A 14,957-nucleotide genomic window follows, 5' to 3' on the forward strand; every position below is an offset into this window, starting at 1 on the left:
GAGGGAGACACAGAATCCGAAGCGGGCTCCAGGCTCCGAGCTGTCCGCACAGAGCCTGATGCGGGGCTTAGACTCACGAGCTGTGAGATCATGACCTAAGCCGAAGCCAGACACTCAACCGACTGAGCCACCCAGGCGCCCCTGTTCTTGATATTTTTGAGTCTGGTTTTTTTTGTCTTATTTTTCTTTGTTTCTTTGTTTTGTTTCTTAAATTTCACATATGAGTGAAGTAAAATGGTATTTGTCCATAATTTAAAAAAAAAAACTTTTAAAAGCTTAATTACCATTAAACTTATGAGGAGGTTTGGTATGCCAAGATGCCTAGGAATAAACAAAGAATCTGGGAAGCAGAGTGGTGACAGTGACATGACTTACGTGAAGGTTTCCAAAAGGCTTAATGAGATTTCTTCTTTGCTGTCTCTCTCTCTGTTTCATCTAAATTCTAACAAAACAAGGATGGTTTATCAAGCACAATCCAGTCAGGGAGAAGAGGGAGAGAATTGGCTGGGGGGAGGGAAAGAAAAAAGGAGAAAGAAAACCAAAACTGGACTGGTGACCAGTGTCTAGAAGACAAAACGAAGTCTTAAAAAGATTGAATGTTCTGAGGGAAAAAGAATAACCCAAACTCCTCCTGTCCCCAAAGCAGAGTACAGGTTACTTGAGACACAGAGGAATATGGAGACAGCACTATGAACTACTTAATTCCCCAGAAGTTCACCATTCCACTGGAAAGGAAGAGCTGTTAAGTGGCTAACCCAGAGCCAATGTGAGAGTAGCAGAGATAGTAATAAAGCATCTTATATTTGAATATATATATTTATATATATATATTCATATATATATTTATATATATGAATATATATATTCTTATATATATATTCATATATATTCTTATATATATATTCATATATATTCTTTCTTATATATATACATATATATTCTCATATATATTCATATATATTCTTTCTTATATATATATATACATATATATTCTTATATATATTCATATATATATATATTCTTATATATATTTTTTTCTTACTATATATATTCCAGTCCAATACATGGGGAAATAACATATAGATTCATTGATTCATTCACTCAGGAAATAGTATGTGTCCTACACTTTAAAAAACATGAGGAATACAGCTGAGACCAAAACAGGCAAAAATTCCTGCCCTTATGGAGTTTACTTGCAAATGGGAGAACATGCCATCAAATAAACTAAGTAGATCCAAATATAGTGTATTAAATGGTGAAACCTGCTAAGGAAATAAATAAAACAGGTAAAAACAGGCAAGGGACCTTCCTGGAAGGAGTGTGCTATTTAAAATAAGGTTAAGGAAGGTGTCTCTGAGTCAGTGACATTTTAAGTGACCTGAAGGAAGTGAGGGACATCTGGGAGAGGCACATTCTGAGCAGAGGAACAGCAAGCACAAAGGTCTTGAGGCAGGAGCTTGCCTGACTTGTCTCAGAGACAACCATGGCGGCCAAAATGACTGGGGAGCAATGGGGAAGAGAGTGAAGAGATAAAGCCAGAGAAATAGTAGGAGCTACATCTTATAGAGACTCTTAGGCCATTGTAGGAATTTACTTTAATCAAGAAGGAAAAGCCACTGGGGTTTAAGCTAGGTGTAACGTTGTGGGACTTATATATTTTTTATTTTTTATTTTTATTTTATTTTAGAGAGAGAGTGTGTGAGCAGGGGAGAGGAGCAGAAGGAGAGAGAGAGACAGAGAGAGAATCTTAAGCAGGCTCCATGCTCAGCCCACAACCCGATGCAGGGCTTGATGCCATGACCCTGGGATCATGACCCTGGGATTAAGATCTGAGCTGAAATCAAGAGTTGGAGGCTTAACTGACTGAGCCACCCAGGCACCGCATTGTGACATTTATATTTTAAAAGAACCATTTGACTGATATGTTAGGACAGATATAAGTGAGCCAAAGGCAGAAGCAAGGGAATCAGGTATCAGGCTATTGAAATAACCCAAATAAGAGATGATGGTGGCTTGGACAAGGGTGGTAGTGCTAGAGATGGTGAAAAGTAGGTGGGTTCTAGACATATCTCAAAGACAGAACCAACAGGATTTGCTAGTGGATTAGATGTGGGGTGTGAGCAAAAGAGAGGAGCTAGGAGCTTTTGTTCTAAAGGAGGGATCAGGTTACCATCTACTGAGGTGAAGAAGGATGCAGAAGGGTAGGTTTGGGATGCAAGAAGTTGGGAGTTTGTTTTGATAAAAATATGCTTGTGTAGAGTTGTCAAGTTGGTAGTTGAATATCATTTTGTGGCAATTGCAGAGGGGACCCAGACTTGGTAATAATTTGGGAGTCATCGGCATGTACACGGTTTTAAGGCCATAGGACTGCATGGCAATGTCTATCTGGAGAAAGGTGATATTCAAAGACTGAATCCTGAAGCACACTGAGGTTTTGTGGTCGGGGAGTGAGAAGCCAAGAGCAGAGGGCATTGAGATGGAACCAGTGAAGAATATGAGGAAGGTATCCTGGAAGAAATGAGAAAATATTTCAATGCAGAGGGAGAGGTCAGTTGGTCAAATGCTATTAAGGTTAAGTAATTAGGAGTGATATTTGCTCCACCAGATCTTTGGTGACATTAGCAAGAGACATTTTTATGAAGTGGTAAGAATAGGAGCCTGAATGGGATGGTTCGAGAGAGAACAGGAGACAGATGTAAAGATAATGAGAATGAGCATCTCTTTGGAAGAGCTTTGCTAAAAAGGGAAGCAGGGAAATGTGATGGTAGCTGGGAGGAAATGTGGTATCCAGAGAAGGAGTTTTGAAGACAGGAGGAATTATACACCAGCTTCATTTGCTAATAAAAACATTTATGGAGGAGAGATAAAGAATGCTTGCTGGGGAAGTACCCTTGACTGGAGCAAGAGGGGACAAGTTCTGATGCAAAGTATAGCAACTAGCCCCGGACAAAAACACAGACATTCATTCATGCTAACTGGGAGAAAGTATATAGTGTGGATACATACAAGGTAGAAGTGGTGGGCGGGGGGTGAGGGGGGGAGAAAATTGTCTTCTGTTTTCTTCTACATTCCCAGTTACATAGGCAACGAGATCAAGAGATCGTTGGTCACTGTGCAGTCAAAGCTTTATGGAGTTGAGGAATTGGAATTGGAAAATTGGAAAGACAGAGCATGGCAGGGGCAGAGTGGGATGCTTGAACCTGAGATAACAGATGTCAACATCTGGGGAGAATGGAAGGACTGTAAAAGAAATAAGAGGCCAGATTACTGGAAGGATTATCCTCACTGATATTGGAATCACCAGTGTATGATGTGAATAGAAATTGAGATTGTAAGAATGAGTTCGAGTTACAAAAAGGAAAGAATGAGGGGGGTGGGGGGCGGGCATGGCTCACAGGTCCAAAGGTGCCTATGCCAAGGAGGGGTAATGGATGGTATATGGAGGGGCAATGGAGGGTAATAGATGACATAAACTTTAAGGTGGTTTTTCAGAGAGGAAGGAGGGAGAAGAGTCTGGATGCCATAATGAGGCAACAGGAGGATATCCATCCTGCCTTCAGGTTAAGGGTACAGGGAGGCAAAAAAAAAAAAAAAAATTAAAAGTGTTTTATCAGCAGACAGGATTCCCAGGAATATCTGTATTTCTGTTAGAGCAAAAGGGTATAACAGAATTTATAAATAAGAGGTTAAAGATTTAGGGGGTATTGCTGATGACTGACATAGAATTGCATAAAGCATAGTGGGAGGGTCTGAGAACAGGGGAGAGGTGAAGAGGCAGCCAGATCAGATTGTATAAAGAGCTGTGTTGGGGGAATGGCTGGGGGAGAAAGGAGGACCTGGGTGTCTTGAGCTTCTTCATGTCGTGTCTGATGGAGATGAAGATCAAGTCATGATGGCCTCCAAGACATTGGTGGTAAGGCTGTGGATGTAGGGGGAGGCAGGGCACAGGGTCTTCCCTGGAGCACCAGAACCCTAGGGCAGTCCTGTCTCTCTCTTACTCATGGTGGTATGGAAAGCCAGGGAGAAACGGTGTTCGTTGAGAAGAATCCTGAGCCCCCTTTCCATTCTTGCTGATGTTTTTGCTTCGTTCCTTCATCAGTTCGTTAAACAAGCATCTATTTGGGGGCCACTGAACCCGAATAGTAGATGGCAGAATACAAGTGAGATGAGTCAGTTTCTCCTCTCATGGAACCTTCAGAGTGTTGGGGGAAATGCCATTTGCTCAATCAGCAAATATTTGTAGGATGACCCGATCAGACTTGGGATTTTCTCTTTATGATTCATCTGCCACACGGTAGGAAATGGACTCATTTAGGATGAGGGTGAGACAGAGATACCAGGCAAGGTGTGTTACAGTCCAAATGAGAAGCAAGAGAACTGGGAGGGAAGCTACGGGGGCAGAGAGCAGTACACGGATCTTAATTATATTTGCTAGATACATAAACCACAGGACTACCTGATGATGCAGGGGGTGGGTGAGGGAAATGGCATCAAAGGCAATTTCTACGTATTTGACTGAAGCAACCAGGTGAACAGTGATGTCATACACTGAGATTGGAAACACTAGGGATGACCAGTTTTGGGGATGAGAATAACGAGTTAATGTGAGATATTCAAATGGAGTTAAGTACTTACCATAAAATATTAGGACCTAATATTTGTTCTATATTCTACTATGTCAGGCTCATCTCCTATGTGCTTATTAACCATTTGAGTTATTAACCCTTGAGTCCCAGAACATTATAACAAGGCTGGTACTAATTCCTCCCCGTTTCACAGAAGAAGAAACTCCAGGTGAGTAAATAACTCCCCCTTCCCAAGGTCACACTAGTTGTCAATCATCCTAAAGCCCATTCCTTACCCACTATTCTACACCATATCTCCAGGGGATGCTTAAACATCTGAATCGGAATATCTGACACTTCACAGATACGGTCTGCCTGGAAATAAAAGCGTGGGCCGTAGTCAGAGACAATATGACCTAAGGAAAAAAAGTCTACACACTTAGAAGAGAAGAATTATCAAGAGTGTGAGAAACTGGGGAAACGTGGAGTCATTCCAGAATGTTAAATGGTTGAGAAACACTTGCTTTTAGAGGGGATTGTTTTCTTTTCTTTTTTTTTTTTAATGTTTGTTTTTTGAGAGAGAGAGAGAGAGACAGAGCACAAGCAGGGGAGGGGCAGAGAGAGAGGGAGACACACAATCTCAGGCAGGCTCCAGACCGCAAGCTGTCAGCACAGAGCCTGACTCGGGGCTCGAACTCATGAACCGTGAGATCATGACCTGAGCCGGAGTCAGACGCTTAACCAACTGAGCCACCCAGATGCCCCTAAAGGGGATCCTTTTCTTGGGCTGCCATCACAAAGTACCACAAACCGGGTGGCTTAAAACAACAGCAATGTATTTTGTCACCGTTCAGGAGGCCAGAAGTCTTCAAGCAAGGCGTCAGCTGGGCTGGTTCCTCCTGGAGGCTCTGAGGGAGAATCTGTTCCACGCCTGCCTCCCAGCTTCTGGTGGCTGCCAGCAGTCCTCAGTGTTCATTGGCTTGTAGATTTATTACTCCAATCACTGCCTCTATCTTAATATGACATTTGCTTCCATGTCTGTTTGTCTCTTTGTTTCCATATCTCCCTCTCCCTGTAAGGACACCATTAATTGGCTCTAGGGCCCGCCCTATTCCAATAAGACCTCAATTTAATTACATCTGCAAAGAACCTATTTCCAAGTTCACATTCATAGATTCTGGGTAGACATGCATTTTGGGGGGACACTATTCAACCCGCTGCACGGAGGAAAGATGACATTCTAACAAAACCATTTTTTTAATTCCACCTTGATTCCATGCTTTTTAGATCTAGCCTTTTGGATCTAGCCTTTTATTTATTTATTTATTTATTTTAAAAAAATTTTTTTTAACATTTATTTATTTTTGAGACAGAGAGAGACAGAGCATGAACAGGGGAGGGACAGAGAGAGGGAGACACAGAATCTGAAACGGGCTCCAGGCTCTGAGCTGTCAGCACAGAGCCCGACGCGGGGCCCGAACTCACGGACTGTGAGATCATGACCTGAGCCGAAGTCGGACGCTCAACCCGACCGAGCCACCCAGGCGCCCCAAGGATCTAGCCTTTTAGATTTAACACTTTCTGGATCTAGCTTTTTAGATCACTTCTAGCTTTGTGATCCCTTAATTTGAGCTCATCACCAAAGTCCCAATTTCTTCCTTATTGGCAATGTTTCTCATCACGTAGCCAGTTGTTTGGTCATGCCAGAACATCACATGTCTCTTCTAAGTCAATGGTTATGAAAATAAAATAGATACTGGTTCCAGCCACCAGAGTTTCTGATTCTGTCGTTCAAAGGCATGGCCCCGAATGTGCATTCTTAACAAGTTGCCAGGTAATGGTGCTAGTTCCGGGCCGCACTTTGAGAATCACCGCTCTAGGTTCTAAGAGATCTGCTTTCTCCAACTCTATTCCTAGGGAAAAGTATATAGGGTCACATCAGTTAGTTATTTCTCTGTTTCCTATGTGTAGTTAAGGCACACAAAAGAACCTAACCGACGCAGGAATGACGTGGCTTATGCTGAGGCTGTTACCATAACGCTGGCAATCATTCTTCGTATCCTACTGCAAGTTGCAAAGTGCCTTCCCATCCTCCATGTAATGCAACTTTTGCACCAGCGTTAAGTCAGATGTTGCCTCACTTTACTGAGGATAGCTCACATTCATAGGTGTGCCGTACCTGGAAGGACATCATGACCAGGGGGCAGAAGACCCTGTGTTGTAAATTCCAACCTTTCCATTCCGGAGTCAGTGCAGTTTCAGCTACTCGGCGCTGTTACAGCTGTAGAACCTGAATTTTGATGAAGATCTGGGCAGCGCTTATGGAAAATCACTACAAATCAAGGCAACCAACAGGTCTGTTTTGCATTGCATTTTTGCCACTGGCTACATCATCAAGGTGGTGGTTTCCCCTTATTCTCTTCCTCTTAGTCTAATCAAGGGCTTATCGGTCTAGTTCATCAGAGTGCTTTGTTCTTTGTTCTCGCTGTTTGTCCAAACAGCAAGTTTTGTACCTGCTAAGGCACATTTCCTAACGCCAGTTCTCTAAAGTTCATTGGTCCCTGCCTGTTCCTTCTGAGGAACCAGGGCAGGTAAACATGATGTGAGGTGTGTTCTGTCCATGTTGCTTCAACCTTTCTTCTCTCTCATGCTCCCTCTGTTCAGCATCTCACACCTGGCAAGTGGCAAAGCTGGGGCTCACACCTGCGCAGTCTGTCTCCAGAAGCTGTGCTCCGACCGTTTCACACACTGCCTTGCTCACCGCCCTCAACAGCTTTTCATTTTCTATCAGATTCTTGCTACATTCCTGACCCTGACACCCAAGGTGCTCAATCAACTCCTCCCACACGTTTGTGTCGTCTGTGTGTGTGTGTGTGCAGGCAAGGGCAGCTATTCCAGGCAAAGATGTTTCTGATCACCTCCCACACCTCTCAGGCTCACCGATGGCCCATGCCCTCACACAGTGAGTGGCATCAGATTAGTTCAGAACGCCAGCTTTGGGGCCAGACGACGCCAGATACGACTTCCCCCTTCTTCATTTACCTTGTAACCCTGAATGAGTCGCTGACTCCTCTGAGCCATCGTTTCTTTCACTGAAAAAAGGGACACGGTAATAGCAACTTGCAGGGCTGCTGTGAGAATTCAATGGAAAGTCGACGCATCTGGTAGTGCCTCTGTCATTGCCTACTGCTCTTTCCAGTGCATCACTATACCGCCTCTTCTTAGAGCACTCAGGTTACTCCTTTCTGCCCAAGTGTTCTTATATTCTCACCTCCCTTTCTCCTCACATGAAAACACTCGGATGAGTCATGCCATAGCCTCCATTATAGTTTTCGTTCTCTTGGAGTCTCGGTGCGCCGCGTGGCAAGTATACTCCTAACGGCAATCCCCGGCCTCTGTACCTCTTTCACACGGCATGTAGCTCTACAAAGACCCTCATTCATCATTCAGCCAAAATACCAGCCACCGGTTTGGGCCCTTAAAATTTACAGACAGGGGCACCTAGGTGGCTCTGTTGGTTGACCGTCCCACTTCGGCCCAGGTCATGATCTCACGGTTTGTGAGCTCGAGCCCCTCATCGGGCTCTGTGCTGACAGCTCAGAGCCTGGAGCGTGCTTCGGATTCTGTATCTCCCTCTCTCTCTCTGCCCTTCCCCGCAACCCCCCTCCCACCCCCGCCCCCCTGCCAGCTTGCACGCATGTGCACTCTTTCTCTCAAAAATACATAAACATTAAAAAAAAATTTTCCCAGACACTGCAATAAACACCACTACCCTGTTATACCCTATTATATTACTATAATATACATATATAGTATATATATGCTTATATATATATAATATATAGTATATATAACCTATTATAGTACTAGAATTCCCATTTACAAGAGAGAAAGCTAAGGCTCAGTAAGTTTACATAGAATCATAGTATCTCAAGAGTTGGAAGGAACCCTAAAATCTATATCTATTCCATTTCACTAGACTGATACTCTGACACTTGGATTTCTTCCCCCAACTCAGTTGGAGTTATACTATGATAGGCACTCACAATCTCTCATATATATATATATCAGATTATATATATCAGATATTTATATGTATTAGACTACTTACTTCCCTAATGAGACTGGAACTTTCTCGGTAACTTTTGGTTCTCATCAGTACCCAAACCCTTCATCCTGGCAGAAAAAGCTCAAATACCCTGGCCCCTTTCTTCTCTCCCTGCCAGTGACACCTAACAAACCCTGCCTCATGGCTACTAAAAAAGTAAAATTCAACGGAGTGAATTTGAAGATCTAATTGGCTTAAGTGATTCATGAATCAGTCAACATCCCTTCTAGCAAGTAAAAAGATGCTCTGAGGAATTGTACAAAATGGAAGGTTTTTATGGGATTATGCAAGGCATAATTAGCAAAAGAAAAGAAAGGACTGTTTCAGGCAAGGTCACCTTCCCTGAGGGAGAAGGGCAGGGGGTCTTATCGTGCAGATGACCTCATCTTCCTTTGGGATTTGGAGAGGGCCCATGTGACATGGGCCTGATTACCTGATTGGTACCAGTCAGAAAATTCCTGGCTGATCCATTAAGATTGCATTTCTGGGGGAAGTTGAAACTGCAATTAGGTTAGGTATTAAGCCCTGCTTTGGCGACTTGGCCTAGCACAAGTGGCTCCATCCCGGGCCTGTGGCTTTCTTTTTAACATGGCAGATGTTTTCTTTCCAGGTAATTCTGTTCACATGTCTTTCTGTCTCCTTCCTCCCTGCTTCTTAACTGGGCAATGTTTTACACTTCCACAACTAAGTTCAAAAGGGCCACATCCTCCAGAAGTCTTCCCTCTCTATCCACTGAAACTGGGTGAGGGGCTTACGGGTTGGGTTGACACACGATAGTGTAATATTCTGTTTACATACATCTGTGTCTTTGCACCTGAGTGGGAACCCGTTGAGGACATGATTTGGGCTTCTCTCACTATTGTATCTGCAAGGATCTACACAATCCCTGACAGGCATCATGCTTTCAGTTAAGTGCTTACTGAATGAGTGAATGTCTTTATGAATTACCACAAGGATGCCTAACACAGCAGTGGGGACACAGGCTACCCTGACACTGCTTGCTGACTTGGTCTTAATTATATAAGTACCATACTTTTGGAGCTCTTGGTGAACCTCCTGATGGTAAGGACTTGGCTCAAACTGAGCTGTGTGAAGGTGTTTTGAGGCAGTTTATGGAAGGCCCTGGTTCCCTCTGGTGTCCAGCTAAAAGCCACATTCAATGCTTTCTTGTTTCCGTTCATAAACTTGAGCTCTCCTATGGCCAGAAAGACAACTGTCTCCAGGGTTGAGATGAACAGGGTGTGGGCAAACATGACTTCTACATTATCATCCAGGAATGGCAGTGAAGTTGCTACAAGTCAAAGTATTTTGCCAGGAAGTTTCCATTAATTTACATGGCTTTCCAGTAAGGTATAAACAAACACTGAGGCTTATCACTTCCAGACATCGCCATACCCTTCCAATCATCCTTCGGAACATCACCAAGATGTGCCTTAGCTCATTCCTCCCCGGTGTGCCCCACCACCCCTAGTAGGCATTGCTTCTGAGGTGCTCCAAGAAAGTCACACCATACAACCCATCAAACAGGATCTACCCAGCTTCCAGCCAGGCTCACTAACTATAAAACCTTTGCTGGACTTGAAAACTCCTTCCCCAAGTTCACATTTGTGAGCTTGATGCAGTTCTCTAGTTTCAGGATGGGGAAAATAACACTTCATTTATTTCCATTTCCATTCCAGTCACTGTGGCAGCCATGCTCTGTGACAAGGCTGTGATTATGAGGCTGCTGGCTGGCATAGTCAGCAAATGACTAATTCTAATACAGTGGCCAGTGTTAGTTAAACATCAGGGGAAAAAGAAAGAAAGAAAGAAAGAAAGAAAGAAAGAAAGAAGAAAGAAAGAAGAAAGAAGGGAGGGAGGGAGGAAGGAACAAAGGAGGGAGGGAGGAAGGAAGGAAGAGAAAGAAAGAAAGAAAGAAAGAAAGAAAGAAAGAAAGAAAGAAGGGAGGAAGGAAAGAAGAAGGGTGGGAGGGAGAGAGATGAAGGAAGGAAGGAAGGATGGAAGGAAGGAAAAGAAAAATAGAAGCATCAGTGATTATTTAGTTGAAAAAAATATCTGGGACAATAGATTAAATCAGAAGATGATAATTCACTGATAAATAGGTGCATGGGGAATTAAACCAGTGAAGGTGCAAGATGCCTGCCCTCCCTGTGCATAGAGGCTGGCAGAGCATTGGACCTGCCCAGCCATGAACTTCAGAGACTCCCTCTCCACTCTAGACTGACTTCTAAAACACAGAGTTGGGCTGCAGTGCTGGTGTCCGTGCACCTTTTCTTCACAAAGAATATGTCTTTCGTTGCTTTTGCCCGGGGATCCAGTATTTCAAAAGGATTTGATCCAAAAATAAATAATCGTAATTTTCCATTAGTACTTAATTCATTTCCCAATTTTTATTGAGTGGAGATACATAAATTACTAAACAAAACTGATCGACAGGAATCAGGCAGTAATTCCAGCTTGAAGCACGGGTTATTTAATATTTTAGTCAGTTTATAATGTATTACTGCAAATTAATGTGGAATATCTTTTAGGCTTTTTTAAATATTGAGAAGTGCATATGGCCCCCCCTTGCTAGCTCCGTGTTACCTTTGCTGGTTCTGCACAGCATAGTGTGAGCAATGAGTGGATGAATGAGGGGTTGAGGCTCATTGTGAAAAATGGAGGGGCTCAGAGGGTCAAGTGAGTTGCAGTCTCCCTTGGGGGGTAAAGAAGCTATATTGAGGGGGTGGGGGCTCACTGAAGAGTGTGCGGGGTGCAGATGGAAGAAAGCTCGGAGGTTCATGTGGGCGTCAAAGGGCTGTGGAGAGGAGGGTTTGGTGAAGGACTTGAGGGTGTTTACTGTGGAGTGTGAAGAGGTTGTGGTGGGTGAGTCCACCCACTTCCACTGGGAAGTGTCGAGTGTTTGAGATGAGAAGGGGTTCACCATGGAGCAGTAAGTGTTTTCGTGGTGGGCACGTTGGGTTGACTCTGGGACGTCAGGGACTTATGGGGAGGGAGGATTGGGGTTCACTGCCATGTATGAGCAGTTGGAAAAGGCAGTTGGAAGGAGAACTGCCTTTTGTTGGCATATCAAGGAGTGTGAGAAGGATGATTGGAGATGACTATAAAGTGTGAAGTGGCCGTGGCAGAGATTTGGTGCTTGGTGTGGATGAGAAGTGGTTGTGGGAAGGAAGGATTGGGGCTCCCCGTGGAATGTGGAGTGGTCGGGGGAAGGTAAAATTGTGGTTTGCTGAAGAGTCTGAAGGAGGGAGGGACACATAAGGGGGGACACATAAGGAGGGAGGGACAAGTTTCATTACTGTGGAGTGTGAGTCTGTTGTGGCGGGGAGGGTGGCCATCTGCCCTGCGGTGTGAACGGGAGGGGCTGGGGAGCTCACAGGGAAATGGGAAGTGATTTGTCAGCGGCAAGATGATGGCTTACTCTGGAGTGTCGTGTGATCTGTGTTATCTCTGGCCTGCTCTTTTGCTCTCTGTGTCTCCACCGACTCTCTCCCCAACCTGACTCGATAGGTTGTCCCCTGGGAGACGACTTAGACTCAAGAGAACTTTTCCACCACCCATCCACCCCTCCGTTCCTCCTCTTACTCATCAATATTATTTATTGGAGCACCTACCATGTGCCTGGCCCGGTCCCAGGAGCAGGACAAACAGCAGGAAGAAGACACAGGTTCTTCGCTCATGGAGCACTCAGTCTGAAAGCAAATAATGAGAGGCTTCAGCAGAGAAAGCAGGTCACTGGGTTTTTGCATGAGCTCTAGACTCAATGGAGAGTATTAATTGTGCCACCAGGTTTCTACCTCAAGTTTCCACTTGAGTTCTTCAGAATGAAGTGAGGTGTGGCATTCAAGACAGACATACTCTCCTGGACAATGAATGTGAGTCTGGCAGCCGCTGTTTCTTTAGGGACTTTGAGCAGAGCATGTGAGGCATCACAGATCCAGGGCCCCTGGATCTGGTGATCCCTGCGTCCTCTGGGACAAGGGCGTTAGCACGCAGTGTGGAATAACATGGTTAAGAACATGGACTCTGGAGCTAGCTGAACCTGGTCTCAAATCTCAGTTTTATGATTTTTGGTGGGCATCTGTCATTTAGCCCATGTGAACACCCTCTCGGCATTTTGGTAGTTCTCTAAGTGTAAGTGTCTCCTTTCCTTTTTTTTTTTTTTAATGCTTATTTATTTTTGAGAGTGCACACGAGTGGGGGAGGGGCAGAGAGGGAAGGGGACAGAGGATCCCAAGCAAGCTCTGCACCGACAGCAGAGAGCCCGACGCGGGGCTCGAACTCACGAACCACAAGAGCATCACCTTAGCCGAAGTCAGACGCTCAATCAACTGAGCCACCTAGGTGCCCCTGAGTGTCTCCTTTCCAGCGTGGAGTTCATGTTTCTTGTTGGTGGGTCAACATACAGTATAGATTCTGGTAATAGAATGGACCCTGGAGGACATTTAGGGGGCAGTGAGATAGATTCATGGAGAAGGAGGCAGGATTCAGGGCTGGCACAGACTGATACAGACGCGGCCCCGTTCTGGAGTCCTTAGCTGGGGTGGCAGCTCCTGGCTCACAGTGCCCCAGTCATGACAGGGGCAGCCTCTCTCTGGGTGGCTTGGTCTCATGGTGTGGCTCTGAGACTCTTCCCTGGACTTTTAGCCCACCGTCTGTTACTCCAGCCTCTTCGTCAGTTGTGGGAGCTAGCTATACTTTTTAACAGATCTCTTTTTTAAAAAAGCGAACTCTGGGGCGCCTGGGTGGCGCAGTCGGTTAAGCGTCCGACTTCAGCCAGGTCACGATCTCGCGGTCCGTGAGTTCGAGCCCCGCGTCGGGCTCTGGGCTGATGGCTCAGAGCCTGGAGCCTGTTTCCGATTCTGTGTCTCCCTCTCTCTCTGCCCCTCCCCCGTTCATGCTCTGTCTCTCTCTGTCCCAAAAATAAACAAACGTTGAAAAAAAAAATGAAAAAAAAAAAGAAAAAGCGAACTCTAACTATGTTATCTGGAGTAAAGAATCAGGACCAGTACAACTACTAATTCACTTGGAAACTTTGAGCAAATCAGCCTGCACAGATCCCTTGGCCTACAGGGGCCAAACAGCCTAATGGTTAACAGCACAGGCTCTGGAACAAAACCACCTTGCTTCGACTCCCGGCTCTGACTCAAGTTATGTGAGCTCGGAAAAGTTACTTCACCTGCTTGTGTTTCTGTTTCCTCTTCCGCGGACCGAGAATAATGTTGCCTTCCTCTTGGGGCTGTTCTGAGAATTCAACAGGCTAATTCATAGCAGACACTTACAAAAGCACCTGTGACATATGAAACACTGAATAAGGATTAATTATAATTATCACCCTCTCTGAGCCCCCATTTTCTCTTTTATAAAATTGAAGCAACATATAACAATTAGGTTTTTTTTAAGCTTATTTATTTATTTTGAGAGTTAGAGCACGTGTACCGGGGAGGAGCAGAGAGTAGAAAAGAAAATCCCAAGCAGGCTCCGTGTGCTATCAGAGCCCAAGCCCGAGCCATGAGATCATGACCTGAAATGAAACCAAGAGTTGGATGCTTAACCAGCTGAGCCACCCAGGTGCCCCAACAGTTAGGCTTTTAATGATGCATTTGATAACTCTAGGCTTGTTCACTGCTTCCCTTCCCTCTTTCCTTTCTTCCTGCCTCCCCCTTCCCTCCCTTCTGTCCTTCTTTCCTTCCTTCCTTCCTTCCTGAATGGAGAAAAGAAGAATTGGCTTTTGACCATAACCTGACGACCCCTGAAGGCAGTTATCCACTTACTGATAATTGACCTATTATCAATTTTGAACTGCTTCCTCTCCTTTGGGCCATCTAGAATTAAAACCACACCCCCAAAAGTAATGCATTACCCAGGGAGAGACAGAGAATGAGAGGGAATTAAATCACTGTGCGAGTTGATTACTTTAAATCTGCTTTAAGGAGTTAGGCAGTTAACATTCTTTTAAGCTCCCAGTGGGCAAAGAACTTTCAGAAAGATTTTTGTTGTTTTCCCTTTTTATTTTTTGTTTTTATTGCCTGGCTTTTAAATGTGTTTCATGTGCCTTTTTTTGTTGTTTTGGGGGGTGGAGGGGAGTTGCTGTGTTCATAGTTTTTTGGGTTTTTTTTTCCATTTCATATCTTGAATAATACCTTGTAATTAGATAGAATCTATTTTTCTTTATTCTCAATAAATATGTTTCCCACTAAGGAAGGTAAAGCTATCAGAACATGAACTTCCTGGGGCAATTATCATTACCACTCCGAAGTACCTAGAATTTTTTTTTTTTTAAG

At 44.4% G+C, this 14,957-nt stretch overlaps 1 long non-coding RNA gene across 1 annotated transcript; it reads right to left on the bottom strand.

The window, feature by feature from the left end:
- Positions 1–6,106: 6,106 nt before the first annotated feature.
- On the bottom strand, positions 6,107–13,958 carry LOC121042976 (uncharacterized). Its single transcript, XR_005796578.1, has 3 exons — positions 13,853–13,958; positions 12,288–12,365; positions 6,107–6,478 (listed from the first exon to the last, which is right to left on the bottom strand). It is a non-coding gene; the product is annotated as an uncharacterized LOC121042976 (long non-coding RNA).
- Positions 13,959–14,957: the final 999 nt, after the last annotated feature.

This window comes from Herpailurus yagouaroundi, unplaced genomic scaffold, assembly GCF_014898765.1.
Source record: "Herpailurus yagouaroundi ecotype Mexico unplaced genomic scaffold, PumYag 186, whole genome shotgun sequence".
NCBI lineage: Eukaryota > Metazoa > Chordata > Mammalia > Carnivora > Felidae > Herpailurus > Herpailurus yagouaroundi.